General features: G+C 43.2%; 1 pseudogene; it reads right to left on the bottom strand.

Moving 5' to 3' along the window:
• Positions 1 to 425: 425 nt before the first annotated feature.
• LOC120046987 lies at positions 426 to 943 on the bottom strand (annotated as a pseudogene).
• Positions 944 to 13797: the final 12854 nt, after the last annotated feature.

Here is a 13797-nt window from a genome sequence, read left to right as displayed (position 1 = left end):
ATGTCAGGAATTGTGAAAAACTGAGTTTAAATGTATTTGGCTAAGGTGTATGTAAACTTCCGACTTCAACTGTAGGTACAGTGGTAAAAACTGACATTAGGCTGACATTAGGTATAAGGCTTATTGCAGTTTGTTAACACAGTGAGATTTGATTGTTTCAGTTTTAAGCTAAGATACTTCTTTATCTAACACAGAAATAATAACTTCATAGACGGAAAATAAATTAGTTAAAAGTAGTTGAGTTGCAAAAAAAGGTGGATAGATGTGTCTCTGTGCATTAAAACAGAGCTAACTCTCAATCGCAACTATCGCATCAATAAAAGTAAAATTTTCTTGCTGTTTGTACGATAAATAAAGACAGCCTGATGTAGCTCCAGCAGCAGCATGACAATGAAACCTTGTGATTGGCTGAATCCCTGAATGGATCAATCAGAGCTCTCCTTGTGGAGCAAGGGGGCGTGTCTCTGCTCCTCTTTCTCATCCCTCAATGATGATGCTATTCCCTGAGAGCCAGGGGAGGACTGCTGTGCTATGACTGGACAGTTGGCCACAATGTGGCTGATGCTCTGGCAGAAATGGCACTTTTTGGGCTGACGAGGCATTCTTTGGCATGGTGGTCAGGTCCTCCACAGTTGGAGCGTCGTTTCTGTGCGCCTTAGGTGTCTTCTCACAGCCTATACACTGTGCTCAACCTGGCGCGTCACCGTGTCAGACTCTGGGCCTTTAGACGACTTCTTGAAGGTACACTCCACCGCCTCGCCCTCCTTCAGGCTACGGAAGCTTGAACGAATACATCGACAGTCTCCTCGAGCGGTGTCCCATCTCGGTTGGTCATCGACCGGAACCCGAAACCCATCCGGACGCTGAACCATTTACACACGCCACTGCCACGAGACAAACCCAGATCCTCCTCGGAGCCCGTGGCTTCCTCCTTTTCGATCATTGCACAGCCCCTGTAAACTGCTGTTCGGAATAAGAGACCATCCTTTTCCCGGGTATATTTTAATCCAGGGTTACCGTGTCCTCCTCTCCCCAGTCCCCTGCACTGTCCCCTCTAACCCTCCTCCACTCTACACAACAACACTTTCAATAATACAGTTTAACAAAGGCACAGAAGAGAAACGGAACAGCAATGGAGACAAACAAAGAGGGTTACACATATATGGCAATAAATAACAATGAAAAAGGTGTTGAAAGACACACAAACTCACTCTCACACATACACACACACACACACACACGAACATACCCACACGCGACTGACACATAAATGCTGACAGTGGGCTGCTGTGTTTGATAAGTGGCTGAATCCAGAGGCCTTGACCTGGCTCTTCACCCTCTTCACTTTGATTCTGCAGTTTTCCCATTAAAATCTGAAATGATAGATTATACTCCCATGAATCTCTGTTGATGGACCTCCAGATCCCCCAGGGCCACCCTCACAGCAGCTTTGCCCCAGGGTGATGCCTCAGAGCTGGGTACCGCATCTGTCTAACTCCCCAGGGCTGTGTAACTATCTGGAATGCAATGAGCACTGTGAATGGTGTGTTTCTGTGTGTTTCCCTCATAACCTGATGTCTAAGACCTCGCCCAACCGAAACCATTACTTGAACTTCAATGCCAACCTTTTAAAATACTCTTTCTTTATTTGATTTCTTTAATAACACCTCTGGTGTATGCTTAAACAATATCTTACCCAGCTATACACTTAGAAAAAAGCATTCCAAAAGGGTTATTTTGTACCCATAGGAGAATCCTTTTTGGTTTCAGATAGAACCTTTTTGTGTTCCATGTAGAACCCACTGTGGAAACGGTCCTTCATGGAACCCAAAAGGGTTCTACAAAGAGTTATTTTACAGGCACAGCCAAAGACATAGCCTTGGGAAGTAGGGGGTAACGAGGGTGCTGCAGCACCGTGTGGTCTTACGTAGCAAAATTTGAAATTGGGTTTTTTACATTGGTAAAAGTAGAGACTCAGAGCTACAAAATTATATCTCATACACTGCATTTTTGAGGAACAATAGTAAAGTAATTCTGCTTTGAAAGTTGATAAACTTGTGAACTCACTTTTGAGAAAAGGCCTTTGAATGTTTTGGTACCTACTCGAGAGCTCTCCTTCGTCTACACCCATTCAGCATTGTTCACACCCTCTTAAGCGTTAGCCCCACCCATCTCTTAAAGGATTCACACGTGAGGTCATGTACTAACCAGTGAGTAGTGTAGTAAAGATTGTCTAAAAGTGGTAGTAGCCTACAATAAGGAAAAATTCCAGGTTAACAGAAAGTGTCCAGATGTAAAGATACCTTAATAGAAAATGACTGAAGTCAAAGTAAAAATCACCCGGTAAAATACTACTTGAGTCTAAAGGTTTTTGGTTTTAAAAATACTTAAGTATCATAAGTAAATGGAATTGCTCAAATGTCTTTAAGTATCAAAAGTAAAAGTATAAAAATGTCAAGTTCCTTAAACAAGACGGCCCAATTTTTATGTTTATTTTTTATTGACAGCCAGGGGCACACTCCAACACTCGGACATAATTTACGAACGAGGCATTTGTGTTTAGTGAGTCTGTGTGGTATGTCACAAAATCATGTTACGACACCACACATATCAATATTCATTTTATATATAAATATTTTGGTAAGTCTTGCTAAGTGGATGGGTCTCTACAGAAGGTGTAAACGGTACAGCCAATGATTACTTGCATAGTAGCAATATCAGAAATAGATAGTGTCAATATAAATGAAATAATATACAGTATGTACAAGAACAAAATCATACAATCGGGGGTAAAGTGGCTGAGCAGCAGGATAAACAAATAATAGTAGCAGCAACGTATGGCGTGTTAGGAGAGAGTCATGTGAATAGAGGCACTGCAGATAGTGCTGATGACTGGTCCGTCCGGATCACGCATGAACAAGGGAATCTATATTCGGAGTGTAACGATCGTCCTGGAAAGAAGGTGACCAAAATGCAGCGTGGTAAGCATTCATTGTAATTTAATAAAATAACCTGAACACTGAAACAACAAAAACAACAAAGAGAGTGAACGAAACGAAACAGTTCTGTCTGGTGCGACAACACAAAACAGAAAACAACTACCCACCACAAACAGGTAGAAAAAGGCTACCTAAGTATGGTTCTCAATCAGAGACAACGATAGACAGCTGCCTCTGATTGAGAACCACACCCGGCCAAACACACAGGAAAAGAAAACATAACACCAGACATAGAATGCCCACCCAACTCATGCCCTGACCAAACCAAAATAGAGACAAAAAAAGGATCTCTAAGGTCAGGGTGTGACAGTACCCCCCCCCCAAAGGTGCGGACTCTGGCCGCAAAACCTAAACCTATAGGGGAGGGTCTGGGTGGGCATCTATCCACGATGGCGGCTCTGGCGCATGACATGACCCTTGCCGCCGACCCCGGACTGGGAACCCTTGCAGTGGGCCCCGGACAGTAGGGCGACTCTGGCAGCTCCGGACAGGAGGGCGACTCTGGCAGCTCCGGACAGGAGGGCGACTCTGGCAGCTCCGGACAGGAGGGCGACTATGGCTGCTCCGGACAGGAGGGTGACTCTGGCTGCTCCGGACAGGAGGGTGTCGAAGGGTGTCGCTGAAGGCTCCGGACTGGAGGGCGTCGCTGGAAGCTCCGGACTGACGACCTTCGTTGGAAGCGTCGTGCCATGGATCATCACTGGAGGCTTCGTGCCATGGATCATCACTGGAGGCTTCGTGCCATGGATCATCACTGGAGGCTTCGTGCCATGGATCATCACTTGAGGCTTCTTGCCATGGATCATCACTGGAGGCTTCGTGCCATGGATCATCACTGGAGGCTTCGTGCCATGGATCATCACTGGAGGCTTCTTGCCATGGATCATCACTGGAGGCTTCGTGCCATGGATCATCACTGGAGGCTTCTTGCCATGGATCATCACTGGAGGCTTCTTGCCATGGATCATCACTGGAGGCTTCGTGCCATGGATCATCACTGGAGGCTTCTTGCCATGGATCATCACTAGAGGCTTCTTGCCTTGGATCATCACTGGAGTAGAGAGACACACAGGAGGCCTGGCTCTGGGAGAAGGCACAGGACTCACCAGGCTGGGGAGACATGCAGGAGGGTTAGGACTTAGCACAGGCATGGGACTCACCATGCTGGGGAGACATGCAGGAGGTCTCTTCCTTGGCCGAGGCACCGGATACACTGGACGTGGAGGCGCACTGGCGGTCTCGAGCGCAGAGCTAGCACAACTCGTCCTGGCTGGATCCCCCCTGTAGCCCGGCAAGTGCGGGGAGCTGGAACAGGCCGCACAGGGCTGTGCTGGCGAACCGGGGACACCGTGCGTAGGGCTGGCGCAGGATAACCCGGGCCGAGGAGACGCACTGGAGGCCTGGAGAGCAGGGCTGGCACACTCCGTCCTGGCTCGATGCCCACTCTAGCCCGGCCGATGCGAGGAGCTGGGATATAGCGCACTGAGTGTGCACTGAGGACACCGTGCGCATCACCCCATAGCACGGGGCCTGACCAGTCACATGCTCGCCACGGTAAGCACGGGGAGTTGGCTCAGGTCTCCTAGCTGACTCCGCCAATCTCCTCGTGTACCCCCCCCAAAATAATTCTGCGGCTGCCTCTTGTGCACGTTTCCTCGAGCCAACTCCTCGTAGCGTCGCCGCTCCGCTTTAGCTGCCTCCAGCTCCTCTTTAGGACGGTGATACTCTCCCGGCTGTGCCCAGGGTCCCTTGCCGTTCAAGATTTCCTCCCATGTCCAGGAGTCCATTCCACCACGCTGCTTGGTTCTTTGGTGGTGGGTAGTTCTGTAACGATCGTCCTGGAAAGAAGGTGACCAAAACGCAGCGTGGTAAGTGTTCATTATAATTTAATAAATAACCTGAACACTGAAACAACAAAAACAACAAAGAGATTGAACGAAACGAAACAGTTCTGTCACAAAACAGAAAACACACAGAAAAAGAAAACATAACACCAGACATAGAATGCCCACCCCAACTCATGCCTTGACCAAACCAAAATAGAGATATAAAAATATCTCTAAGGTCAGGGTGTGACACGGAGAGCCTGTTTCTGTCCTGTCCTTGACTTTGGTGCAGGACATGTGATGTTCATAGCCTCTTCGTCGCCAATTTCCCTGATCGTTTGTCTAGCTGCGTCCAGTCCAGGTGGTGCTAGTACATGCAGACCATCTATGGGAGGAAGGATGTCAGCGTTGCGCAGCAGCTGAAACCTGGTCCTGACTGAGTCCGACAACACAACACAACACCAGGCTCCAGAGCATCTAAGCTGTAAAACAGAAAATAACAAAACAAACATTTGAAGACATTACAACCTTGCACAACATCAATTCACCTCCCAAGTTTAGATAAGAAGAATAACTTAATTAAATGCAATGAAAATTATATTCATCTGAAGTGCTGGTACTGCATGATCTGTGACAGCGGCCTGAAATACGAAGTCAGGTGTTGTTGCCAGGCATAGCTTTCCACCAACACTGTACCATCCTCCCGTCCAACCAGCTGCGGGATGTTGACCCCTGTCACAGTGCTGTACTTCACAACACCAGCAATCTGAGACAAAGTGTTCTCTTTGGTCTTTCTGAAGCACTGCTTGATGAGGCCGAAGCAAAGTTGGTGTGGGGGCAAAGTTGGTGTGGCCTGTGATCAGGAAGTGAAGGTCCAGACTGTGGTGGAGCTTGTGCATGGTCCGCCAGCCACAATACCTGAGCAAAAAACTTAACGTAGGGTCTTTTGTTTAGACATGTAATGTTAACATTAGCTAGCTAGCTAAAAAATGTACTAAAATCCCTATCCATAGAGTAACGTTAGCAAGCCAGCCATCAAACTCCAGCTGGCTAGCTAACAGCAAGCTTTAACTAGCAATACACACCGATTGCCATAGCTAGCTAAAGTTAACCTTTACCGAACCTCAACCCCGTATCCGGGATCACCCCCCACCCCCCCCACACTGATTAGCATCGCTAGCATAGCGTCACAATTAAATAGTAGCATCTAAATATCATTAAATCACAAGTCCAAGACACCAAATGAAAGATACAGATCTTGTGAATAAAGCCACCATTTCAGATTTTTAAAATGTTTTACAGGGAAGACAAAATATGTAAATCTATTAGCTAACCACGTTAGCAAAAGACACCACTTTTCTAACTCCATCAGTTTCTTACTCCATCAGGTGCTATCACCAATTCGGCCAAATAAAGATATTGATAGCCACTAACCAAGAAAAAACCTCATCAGATGACAGTCTGATAACATATTTATTGTATAGGATAGGTTTTGTTAGAAAAATGTGCATATTTCAGGTATAAATCATAGTTTACAATTGCACCCACCATCACAACTCGACTAGAATAAATACACAGAGCAACGTGTATTACCTAATTACTAATCATAAAACATTTCTTAAAAATACACAGCTCACAGCAATGGAAAGACACAGATCTTGTGAATTCAGACAATATTTCAGATGTTCTAAGTGTTTTACAGCGGAAACACAATAAATCGTTATATTAGCATACCACATGTGCAAACGTTACCAGAGCATCGATTCAAGCCAAAGAGAGCGATAACGTAATCATCGCCAAAATATATAAGTTTTTTCACTAACCTTCTCAGAATTCTTCCGATGACACTCCTGTAACATCATATTACAACATACATATAGAGTTTGTTCGAAAATGTGCATATTTAGCCACAAAAAAACCGTGGTTATACAATGACAATACTAGCAAAACTAGCCTGAAAATGTCGGGCGCCATATTTGACAGTGATCTTGTCTCATGATTAACTATTCATAAACTTGACTAAAAAAATATAAGTTGGACAGCTATCGAAAGACAAATTAGTTCTTAATGCAATCGCTGAATTACATTTCTAAAATTATCCTTACTGTGCAATACAGGGTTCGCCAAGCGAAGCTATACCAAAGAAAATGGCGGAATATGCGTTTAAAATTTTTCGACAGAACAACGATTTATCATCTTAAATATTTCTTACTATGAGGTGATCTTCCATCAGAATCTTGGGCAATGTATCCTTTCTTGGGTCTAATCTTCTTTTGGTCGAAAGATGTCCGCTTGTCCGTCGAAATGCCCACTAACGTTCGACCGGTACTGGAAACGTGCCCAAAGCTTCAAAGTGCATCACCAAGAATTGCCTCAAAATCGCACTAAACGGATATAAATTGCTATAAAACGGTTTAAATTAACTACCTTATGATGTCTTTAACACCTATAACGAGTAAAAACATGACCGGCGATATATAAGTGGCTAAACCAAAGCTTGGAAAGAGATCCAGTCCAACGTCCTTCGTGCGTCAGGCGCAGCAGGAAAAGAAATCCACTTCCGCCTTGTGCTGTTTTATACAGGCCCTGATTGCGCAATCGACTCCATTCAAATTGTCACCACTTACTGACATCTAGAGGAAGGCGTGGGCAGTGTTTGTATCCTCATAGGATTTACAGGGACTTTAAAACTGACCTGGGACCAGAGGCCAACATTTCTGAAATCTCACTCCCTATCAGGAAAAGTGCTGTAGAATGAGTTCTGTTCCACTCAGAGACATAATTCAAACGGCTATAGAAACTAGAGAGTGTTTTCTATCCAATAATAACAATAATATGCATATTGTACGAGCAAGAATTGAGTACTAGGCAGTTTAATCTGGAGAGCAAATTATGCTAATGCGAAACAGCACCCCCTATAGTGGCAAGAAGTTAACCAAAATAGGTTAAATATTAAATTCTTACCCATATACATGCAACCCCTTTTATTAAATAAGATGTCCTGTGTCATTTCCGTTTAGTTTGAACAGCTTGTTTGGCCCGTTGTCAAGTCACTCTGGTTCACACTGACCGTGTGCAATGCCATAAGAATCATCATATCTTTCTCCATCTCTGTCACCGATGCCATGGTTGCCCTTAGTTTGTTGGATGTCATCCGGAGACATGTGTTTTATACAACAGCCTTCTGTGTTCTCTTTTCGACTCCTCATGCATTTGCAATCAAACACCAGAATTCTAGTAATCTCCTTATCATACTCTGCTTATACCAGACATTACAGATTTCAAAACTCGGTCAACTTCTTCCGGGACAACAACACTGTTGATTGTCGCCGTTTCTTCTCCATTACATTTACATTTTTTACATTTAAGTCATTTAGCAGACGCTCTTATCCAGAGCGACTTACATCACTGTCATCAGAAGACTCTACAATGTCTTCTTCGATGAAAATGTTTTTAACTAAATCAGGGATTTCCTCATCGTCTGACCTATTTCCAGAGTCAGAGAGTCAGCATGGCACGATCGTCCTCCAGAAAGTAGTCAATCATAACTTTTTCTTACTGACCTTTGTTGATAGCGCCTGATAAATTCAGGGCAGCAATGTTATTGAGAGCAGTAGCAACATATTTGCAGTTCTCCATGGCTAAGGCTATATCTTTAGAAAAAACTGCAGTAGAAAGGATTATCTACGCATCACGAGCAGCTCATTTTATAGACAAAAAGGTGTTACACCGCAGACCAATCCAAACTCATCCCTCGGCATGTCCAGCCCACTCATTATCTCAGCCAATAATGGCTAGCGGGAAGGTTGCTCACTTTTTCTGTGGCTAAACCAACTAGGCTCGTAATTTAACAATTGTATTTATATTAACAGATGGCATACAAGTTTGATATTTAGGCACATGAAAGTTCACATGTTCGAGAAGGCATTTCTTCCAAAAAACTCATTTTGATTAAAAAAAATATTTTTTACGTTCATACGGCTCTCCTGTAAAGTTGCGACTTGCGACATATGCCTAGTTTCCTGAATTGGGTCACATTTTGTTACGTTACAGCCTTATTCTATAGTTGATTCAATAGTTTTTTCCCCCTCATCAATCTACAGTACACACAATACCCCATAATGACAAAGCAAAAATAGGTTTTTTGAAATGTTTGCAAATATATCTAAAAAAAATCTTAAATATAACATTTACATAAGTATTCAGACCTATTACTCAGTACTTTGTTTAATGCAACCGCTGTGTTAGATTTTTAAAAATAACTTTACCATAACATACAGCTTGCGTTATTGCGAGACAGCGCTCACCAAAACGGCGGAGAATAGGACTCAACATTTTACACAGAAATACGAAATAACATCATAAATGTTTTCTTACTTTTGCTGAGCTTCCATCAGAATGTAGTACAAGGAGTCCTTGGTCCAGAATAAATCGTTGTTTGGTTTTAGAATGTCCATTTCTTCTGTCGAATTCGCGCCACAATGCTAGCCAAGGTTGCTAACATTCCCATCCTCTCTTGACGCAAAGAACGGAAAACTCCAAAAGTCCCAATAAACGTTGAATAAACTGATAAAACTCGGTTGAAAAAACCTACTTTATGATGTTATTATCACATGTATCAAATAAAATCAGAGCCGGAGATATTCGCCGTGTATACGTAACGCTTTTCAGAAGACAATGTCGAGCTCCGCCGCGCGCCTTAGAAGACAAAGAAAATTCCGGACCTGTCACTCCAAAAGCTCTCATTCGACCTCAGATCAAGCTAGACACCCCATCCGTTCATATGAAGTGCATGCATATCGATAAATAAAAGCCAGTTGAATAGGCAGGCCCTGAAACAGAGCCTCGTTTTCAGATTTTTCACTTCCTGTCTGGAAGTTTGCTGCAAAATGAGTTCTGTTTTACTCACAGATATAATTCAAACAGTTTTAGAAACGTCTGAGTGTTTTCTGTCCAATAGTAATAATAATATGCATATTGTATGATCTAGAAAAGAGTACGAGGCCGTTTCATTTGGGCACGATTTTTTCCAAAGTGAAAACAGCGTCCCCCTATTGACAAGAAGTTTTAATACTTGCGAACATTTCAAAAAACCTGTTCTTGCTTTTTCACTTATTCATTTCATAATGGGGTATTGATGAGAAAAAAAGTTATTTAAACGATTTTAGAATAAGGCTATAACGTAACAAAATGTGGAAATAGCGAAGGAGTCTGAATACTTGTCGAATGCACTGGATGTGTATATTTAAATTAAATAAAAAAGCAACAATTTGCTAAAGTAGTGCACTGGGCCTTTACTAGTCCTGTATTAGTGGCCCGATTATATCCATCTCTAGCGTGGGAAAAAGAAATTGCAGCACCCCACCCCTGAACAATTTCACACAGCTATGGCCAAAGAATCATTTTAGGTTCTAGATAGCACGTTTTTCCTAAGTGTGTACACTTCTGTTCCGCTCTCTACCTCTTTTCCCCCGGTACAACATAGTACTTGATATAAAGATACATAGTATGAAGCCTTTTATATTTCCTCAGCAGGTCTCCCACCCTATGCTCAGTGTGTGTGTGTCCCAGGTCTCACTCCCTGCGCTCTGCTCGGCTCCTTACTGCTCCCAGGTGGTAATTATACCGCCGCCCATCTCTCTGATGCATCCCGGGGATTATTTAAATGGTCAAATGAAGTGATGTTCCGCAGAGCAAGGAAGTACGCTCAGGGGAGTCCTTCGATTGGATAGGCAGTCATAATGCTGGCAGAGGGGGGGTGACGAAGTGTGTGTGGCTCTGCGTGTGTTCCTTTGTATGTGTGTGTGTGCCTCTCTGTGTGCCTCTCTGTGCATGTGCGTTATAATTTTTCCCAAACGAGCTGTGGTAAGAAGCATTATACTGTCAGGAAATCCCTGGTGGGCCTCAACTGTGCTTTTCTCCACAAATGATGGTGCTGTTGGTTAATAGCCATAGTATCCAGGGGTGAATTGCATTTCCTCCAACACCCAACCGCAAGATAAAAGGCTGTTATTGGGAATGTGATTGTGATGTGGTGAAATTAAGTGCTTGAAGGGAGTGCTTGCGCATTGTCTGTTTTTTGTGTACGTCAGTGTGTGCATTTACAGTACACTTCCCAATGGACACACTCTGGTTGAAATAATGTTTTAGCTGTTTTTCTTTATCTCCTTTTTCATGATATCCAATCGGTAGTTACAATCTTATCTCATTGCTGCACTCCCCAAAGGACTCAGGAGAGGCGAAGATCAAGAGCCATGCATCCTCCGAAACATGACCCTGCCAAGCCACGCTCCTTATTAACACACTGCTCGCTTAACCCAGCCACACCAATGCGTCAGAGGAAATACCGTCCAACTGATGACCGAGTCAGCTTGCAGGCGCCCAGCCTGCCACAAGGAGTCGCTAGAGCACAATTAGCCATGGAAATCCCCCCCAGCCAAACCCTTCCATAACTCGGACGACGCTGGGCCAAATGTGCGCCACCCCCATGGGTCTCCCGGTCACGGCCGGCTGTGACACAGCCTGGGATTGAACTCGACGTCTGTGCGGTGGGTTAACAGTAGGAATATTACACATCATATATCCAGGCAACACAACTTCAGGCTTCAGACTTCAGCTCATCTCTTTCCACTTCCTTCTGATATGTTAAAGAAACAGCATTAAGATTCACAGAGCTGCATGTCTCTGACATGCCATTATGGAGCCCATATGTGTTCCTTCTCTGAGTGGAGGATAAGTGTTTGAGATACAGTATGAAATGGCTGCCCTTCAAATGGCATGTCACCGTCAATCAGAGGGAGTTGACGGACAGCCAATGCGCCCCCACATTACCATAACATCTGTTCCATTTGATATTTCAATACTAATATTACACATTTTTAATCAAATCACACTTTTACACTACCAGGAGGTCTCCCTTGGTCAATACGCAGTTTCAATGTTGATGATATTTTATGGTAATGATTTACGAAAGAGTAGAAAGTTGGTTTATTGAAGAAAGTTAAACTTGTTAGAGCCAGAGAGTGACCAATTATAACACTCAAGTTGGCGTTTAAGGAAAATTATGTATTGATTTATGCTGATAAGTAAACTGTGGCCACTTAATTGTGTGAGTGTGCGTGTGTGCATTGCTAATTGGCTCCTCTATCTAGACAATGATAAAAAATACACACCTCACTGTGTGTGTGTGTGTGTGTGTGTGTGTCTCGATGTCTGTACGCTTGTATGTGTGTCACCACAGCTTCCACATTTTTGCCGTTAATTGGGGATTACCATGGTAATATCGTAAGCCTTTTTTTTACAGAGAAATGTTCACAATTATCACAGATAAATACCATACAATTGTTAGTATTCTAAACGGTCAGTTTTGGCTGCAGCCGGTGTGTATGTCTACGTGTTTGAATAGGAAGCATCTTCTATTATGTTCCGTGATGAAACTGGCACCAGTTAACACTTTTGTCCTCCAGGAAGTGTAGTGGAGGGAGAAGTGCCACTATTATTACTGTGACAATCAACAACTCTCTCTGCTGTGTGTGTGTTTGTGTGTTTGTGTGTTTGTGTGTTTGTGTGTGTGTGTTTGGCCTGTTCCCTATGCAGGCACTCCTCCAGTGAAGGATTAGCTGATCAGCGTCTGGATGGTAGCTAATTGGCTCCTCAATCTGCACAATAATAAAAAACTCACAATTCCCTGTGTGTGTGTGTGTGTGTGTGTGTGTGTGTGTGTGTGTGTGTGTGTGTGTGTGTGTGTGTGTGTGTGTGTGTGTGTGTGTGTGTGTGTGTGTGTGTGTGTGTGTGTGTGTGTGTGTGTGTGTGTGTGTGTGTGTGTGTGTTGATGTGAATACGCGTGTATGTGCGTCAGAACAGCTTTCACCTGAAAACACAGGTTTTTGCCAGTAATTGGTGATTGCATGGTACTATCGTAAGCCTTTTTTACTATGAAATATTCACAATTATCTTCGATAAATAGCATATGAAGCGTTAGTATTATAAATGGTCACTTATGGCTGCATGGGTATGTATTTAAATAGGAAGCATTAGCATGTCTTTTGTCGTGTGTATATTAACAGCATGAATTAGAGTAACAGTGAAATGCTAATAACCCATAAACTGTTGATTGCCTCAATATCGAAATACACCAAGCGTTGGTGACCCAAATAAGTCGAATGGTCTATTTTGGTGGGAATATTATTTTTTAAATAAATATTTATTTCTTATTAATCTGTCATCCATGCAGATGATCCTTTTATGGGAGCGTGGGTTGATTAGATTATGTTTTCATTATCGTAATGGTGGATGAGTTTAGCATGGGAATGAAAAGATCAGAGTGAGTTTATTCTGGAATCTGATGTCTCAAACAGAAAGCCGGATGTCAATGTATGTACTGGATGTACTCTGACTATACTATGTCTGCATTCAGTGTGTGTGTGTGTGTGTGCTGCTACAATATGCATCGCTGAATTATTGTATTCACACACCCATTGGCTAACACCCTATTCAGTGATCTATCCAATATGTTAAGCTTTGCCTTTCAACGTCTCAACTTTGCTGGTCGACAGTATTAAAACAAAATAAACTTTCAACATCTGCTATTGCGCTCACCAATGAATTCAATCCCTCTGTCTCCCACCAACAAACAAGCCATATGTTTGTATATTTTTGTGTTTTTATGATACATTGAATCCTCCTGTGACCTCTTGATGAAGTTTGTCAATATTCCTAATGGAAATCCAATCCAGTCCATTATAATGATTTTCTCATTCCCTTTAGAGGGTATAACCCTGCCGGTTAGTACATTACCAAGAGCTTTCCAGTTCAGGACGTCATAAAGCCACTTGGATGGGTTACTTCCCAACCATACAGTATAGTCACTCCAATTCTACTACTCTACTACTGTAATCATCAAAGTGCTCTCAACCCAGCGTAAATACTCCTAATTTTAGAAAATGCCTATCATTTCATAAAGGGTAGAATCC

Source organism: Salvelinus namaycush, chromosome 5, assembly GCF_016432855.1.
Source record: "Salvelinus namaycush isolate Seneca chromosome 5, SaNama_1.0, whole genome shotgun sequence".
Lineage (NCBI taxonomy): Eukaryota > Metazoa > Chordata > Actinopteri > Salmoniformes > Salmonidae > Salvelinus > Salvelinus namaycush.
Note: the sequence above shows the minus strand (reverse complement) of the source record. Positions and strands in the feature narration are given on the sequence as shown.